At 46.1% G+C, this 5,843-nt stretch overlaps 1 non-coding gene across 1 annotated transcript; it reads right to left on the minus strand.

The window, feature by feature from the left end:
* Positions 1–1,221: 1,221 nt before the first annotated feature.
* Positions 1,222–1,294, minus strand: Trnav-gac (transfer RNA valine (anticodon GAC)). Its single transcript has one exon. It is a non-coding gene; the product is annotated as a tRNA-Val (tRNA).
* Between the last annotated feature and the right edge of the window lie 4,549 nt (positions 1,295–5,843).

A 5,843-nucleotide genomic window follows, 5' to 3' on the forward strand; every position in this document is an offset into this window, starting at 1 on the left:
CACATGGTTGCCTGTATGTATATGAATACGCTCTATAGTCCCATCTCAGGTCTAGACTTGAAAAATGTTCTGCACCTTGCAAGCTGTACCATCTATACCATCTATACTATATCATCTATACGAGACATATTTATGCACCCTTGCAGGTGATGATACTGAGCGCCCCATAATCCATACGAAATCGCACAGAACAATACTTGTGGGATAAAACGACAGGTGACAACCATGAACTCGTAAAACAATGAACTATCTTGTTTTTGATCACGTGGACGGCCGTCACGTTTTACGCAGGAAATCGCTTCCGCGTTTTCACCCCATGTGAAACCACGTGCGGTTTTGGGGCTTTCTTCGAACCTCTTTCATCCCCGCATTCCCCCACTGCGGTTCTCGCACCCCTTCTGCTAAAAAAACCCCCTTTCTTGTCTCAATCCCCCTCTTCCTTCCTTCCTCTTTCTTTCTTTCTTTTTTTGGTATGTGTGAGTGTGTGTTACCGCTTGCACTAGGCGACCGTACTTACAGTCTCAATCCCCCACCCTTTTCTCCAAACCAGTCAATTTCAAGTTATGAAACGGGGGGGAAGCGATCCCCTCCTCAGTCCCTCACTTTCTTGCTGTCCTGTGGTGATTTCAGTGCCATGCAACGCCTTCCTCTTATCCGATAGCTTCTCCTGCCTTGATTAGGCCCCCTTTCCCCTCTGTCCCTGGCACCACTCCAACGCTTGCTCCCCCCCTAGCGTTCTGGGGCTTCGCATACTTCTGTGGAGCGTAGAGCCTATGTTTTGGTTGATACATCTTTCTCCGCCGACAACTGAAATGCATATAAAGCCAACTGATCTGCACTATTTGCATTTTTGAAAAACACCGGACCTGGTCGAAACTTTACAATAAATCTTGTTACGTTTTTCAGTTTCACTTCTTTATCATACAGATAACCTCATAGCCAGGGACGTTTTCTCTTAACTATACACACACACACACACACACACACACACATATATATATATATATATATATATATATATATATATATATATATATATATATATATATATATATATATGTATATATATATAGAATCAGAATGGGAAATGGGAGACTCATTGAAAATAAGACAGAAATAAGAGTTGGCAGTCAAGAAAACCTCGGAAAGCAAAGGGAAGGTTTTAGGTAATAGAAAGCGATTAAAAATTTGGAAATAAAAAAGGAAAGTAGAAAAAAAATGCCCGCCAGGTGGGATCCGAACCCACGACCTCCAGAATGTCAGTCTGGTGCGATAACCACTTCGCTACAGGCGGGGCGATTTTCCCCTCCACTTTCTGGGGTATTTATGTTAAGGTATTTTTGTTCCTGTGCTTGGGGGTGGTAGCCAGCGCCACTCAGACTACTCAGGGTGAAGGGGACCTTCTTTTTAACCCCATGGCCGTGACTCGAGTGTCTACGACATGTGAAGAGTGGTCGACCAGCCTTGAACCGTCTTAAGCTTCCTATGCCACCAAGACTGCCAGAAAAGAGGCCCTCACTATGCATGTAGCGAATCAGAATGGGAAATGAGGAGCTCGTTGCAAATAAGACCGAAATGAGAGTTGGCAGTCAAGAAAACCTCGGAAAGAAAACGGGAGGTTGTGGTAGGTAATAGAAACAGATCCAGAATTTGGAAAGAAAGAAAGAAAGTGGAGAGGAAATGCCCGCCAGGTGGGATCCGAACCCACTTTCTTTGTTTCTTTCCATATTCTTTATCTGTTTCTATTACCTACCACCACCTTGTACAGCAGCAACGAGGGACGGGACAGGGACAGAGCAAGAGGAGCTTCGCCCATAGAAACCGCCACTGCATCCATAGGTGCAGCAGAGGGCGTCAGAGTTTGACAGCCTTCTTCGTCGGAACTAGCGGCAAACAAGGGGCCTACTCTTCCTCAACCATGGCTTTGAGTGGCTCCTACGGGGTCGGGTGCTCACCGCTGACACTCTATCCCGCTTCGAAGTTGTGGCCATCTTGGCGAGCCGCCTGTACCATACATTGCGTCGACGCTACACATGCGCAGGCGACACGTGACAGGGATCTTCCACAAATCCTACGTCGGCTGAGTGAACGCAGACCTCTCTGCAATCAGCACAGGCCTCCCCAGTGGTTGCACTCAAGGCTTTATCGGAGCCACGATGCAAACTCATTAGGTCCTTCTCAACCACGGTATAGAAAAAGTTCAGAAACTGACTATAAACCAGTGACTCTTGTGTTCGAAGAACGTCAACAGTGCTGGGAAATTTTTTTGAAGGCTAGGAAAGCGCTTAGATGTCAGCACTGTACATGTCAGCAGGTCAGTAATGAGTTACATGTCAGATCTGTAATTTTGTACCGCAGGTGTGACTAACGTTCAAAAGGGCAGCGTATTTAGGTAGACGCAGCGTATTTAGGTTGAAAGGTGGGCGCAATTCTTCGGCGAAGCATTTAGGCGGATTTTATATGTTGTTATTCGCCATGGCAGTTCACAACAGAGCACATCCTTACTGAGGAACGGACATTTACTGGCCAGGAATTCCCGACACCCCCTGAAATTATTCTCGAGTGTCTACGACATGTCGAGAGTGGTCGACCAGCTTTGAACCCTCTTAAGCTTCCTATGGCACCAAGATTGCCAGAACAGAGGCCCTCGCTATGCATGTAGCGAATCAGAATAAGAAATCAGGGGCTCGTTGAAAATAACACAGAAATAAGAGTTGGCAGTCAAGAAAACCTCGGAAAGTAAAGGGGAGGATGTGGTAGGTCAATGAAACAGATAAAGAATTTTGAAAGAAAGAAAGTGGATAAAACATATATTTATATTTTATAGATATATTATATTTATATATTTTATGAAATATATATATAAATATATTTTATATATATTTTATATTATATATATATATATATATATATATATATATCTGTATATATATATATAGAGAGAGAGAGAGAGGGAGAGAGAGGAAGAGAGCAATAGAGAGAGATACAGGATGAGAACCTTTTTATAGTGAGGGTATAAGCGTAAATATATTTAACCTTGTGTTAGCATACAGTTCGAATGGTGTCGAAGGCTCTAATTTTTGGATGGTACCATCTGTCTAGAACGTGAAAACATTTCGAACGTAATTATGCTTTATTATTGCATGGAATTCTGAAGACGCGTTCAGCCATAAACAACTGGTGGTTTACGTTTGTGATGTTCTGCTACACAAGCAATAATTTGATTTATTTCTTGGGAGAAAAGAAAATGAATTTGTAACAATGGAGGCTGTGGATAAAATGATGCACCCCAGCGTAAAATATCGGCTCATTTAAAGAATATTGCACGCCAGACGGCAATCGTACAGGGAATCGGTGAAATAATCTAGCAGTGTTGCGATAGTGCGCTCAATATATTATCAGATAGGCAAAAACAGTAAAATGGCTATACTAGGTCCGAGCCACATACACTTAAAAAAATTACACGCCCTGGTTATAGCTTCAAAATAGGCTTACATCTCTAAACTCCGGAGGAGGAACTCTTGTTGCTGCCGCAGCATTCCGGGCTAATGTGAGGGCCAAAATGCTGGACATTACAGATGTCTCCATATAACTCAGCATTTTCTCAATGTGTTGGCAATTCGACTACTTTCAAAATCAGCAGGCCGATATACATGCTGCACGCACGCCTTAAATTCAATACTCCTCCATACTAGGAGCATTTGCTCACGTGGTATTCGTGAAAATAGAACACACTTAAATGAATGACTGTTAAATCAGCGACATTGTTCTCTGTAGTTCATCGGATGCTTTAAATTCTGTGTAGTTCAGACAGACGTGAAAAGTTCTCAGCAGGAGTTTTATTGTCTTGAGTGACACAAAAGGTTGAGGCCAAACCTTTTCGTGGTATTTTGACGCGAAGACATTATTGATGTCTCTGGGGTTTAAGTAAGAATAACGACACGAAAACCGTGAGGCTAACTAAACATGACATTCAGGAGAGTGTAAAGTTGGGATTGCTGGTGGTGCATTCTCGTAGGCAAAGCGCGATACAGACACAGGACGACACAAGAGATGGGACGACGATAGCGTTCGGCCTTGTCTCATCTCTTGTCTCTGCCTGTGTCTGCCTCGCGGATTGTCTACAGGATCACTTTCACGTGTTGTCACAAATTCTTCGTGTGGGATTGAAGCAAACTGGCTTAGGAAAAGCAGAGAAAACGTAAACTATGGCCATATACTTATTTACCCCGCTTTTACCACTCGTGTCCCTAAAAATTGCACAGCCGCTTTAGTTGAATTAGTTGAATTGAATTAGTTGAGGATGATGTTGAGTTATTTCAAATAATGTGTTTGACACGGAAGATGAGGCAATGTCTAGTTGATACTTTTGGGAAACAATCAGTTATCACTCTTGCATTCTTATAAAAAAACACCAATAAGAAGACTGCTAGTAGACAAACTATTTCCACCCTGTCAGATTATCTCCCAGGTGGCTTCAAAATTTTGAGAAAGTCAAAATTATTGGTCCATCCGCAGCACACAAGGCATTTATGGAGAGTTGCTTTCGCTGCAACCTTCTTTATATTCTTGTTCGTCGGCCTATTCACGTACGGCGCACTAATCAGACGAGCCAAACCTGAGTGTCTGCTTCAGCCCGGCCCCACAGGCAGCCTTAGTTCACAGATCCCATCTTCTTGAATTGAAGCTGAGACCTAGACAATTATGACGAGCATGCAAATACCCGAGGTTACGTCGATGATTCACAACCAGCCATCGTAATACGGCACCGTTTTCTAAAATACTTTTTTGCAGGTCGCAATGTAATTTTGAAGTGGGCTTTGAATAGACTCGAAACCCGAACAGAGTTGAGGTGTGTTAAAGCAAAGCTTGTGGGGATCCTCATTGGGGCTACTCCCAATTACGCGAGCACGTAGCCCGCGATCCCCTCTCCCCGAGGGGCGAGGATAGCCCCTCGCGCCCTCTCCCTGCAAGGGGGTACGGGCTGACCAATGCGCGCCGGTCCGTGGGCCACGTGGGGCGTGACGTAGTGGCCCCGCCGAGGGGCTCGCGGCGGCGGGCGCGCGCTTCAGTCGGACCCGGGAGAGATTGGCTGGGTGCCGACTCCGACAGGTACTTCGTGCTTGCACGCTGCTCGCCTCGCTTCGGCCTGAGCGACCGCCGTTCTCTCACTTCTGTGAGGTCGGCGAACGTACCGGGGGTTGGATTTCTCAGTCAGTCTGGTGGTCGGTTCCGGTCATTGCCGGGCCCATCACCCGCAGCGTTTCGGTGGCTTACGCCACTGGAACAACAGCTGCCGAGTACCCCCCCTGCGCGTCGGGATCTGTGGCTTGAAGCGTACGGTCGGCGGGTACCCCCCTCTCTGCCCCAGGGCTAGGAGTGTAATACCAGGGCTGGTTGCTGTACCGTGGATTACCCGGAATAAAACCACGTTCTGAGGAGCTACTTCGTCTCCACGGAGTGACTGCGCACGCGTGGCGAGGGCCGCCGCGGCCGTCTACGGCTTGGCTCGCGCGAACCCATGGTGGGCACCTTGGCAGGCTGCACTGCATTACAGAGGTGAGGCCCACATATCTGGCGCCCCACGTTGGGCGCAAGAAATGTGGGCATTATCCTATCCTTACTTAATCCTTGTCATTAAGGAATAATAGAATAGAATAATAATAGAATAATGCGCCTTCGTTATTCTCACTGCTCTCGCGCAGCACCGAACTGCCCTGCCGAGAGACTCTGCCCACAACGGGTTCGAGAGCGAGCCACGACTCTCGCCGCGAGTGTACGTTGTCAGTCACTTCACGTGGAAGCGATACATTTCATAGTACAGGGGTTTATTAGGCGGACAA

Source organism: Haemaphysalis longicornis, unplaced genomic scaffold, assembly GCF_048455015.1.
Source record: "Haemaphysalis longicornis isolate Haplotype H1 unplaced genomic scaffold, Haemaphysalis longicornis Haplotype H1 scaffold_2, whole genome shotgun sequence".
Lineage (NCBI taxonomy): Eukaryota > Metazoa > Arthropoda > Arachnida > Ixodida > Ixodidae > Haemaphysalis > Haemaphysalis longicornis.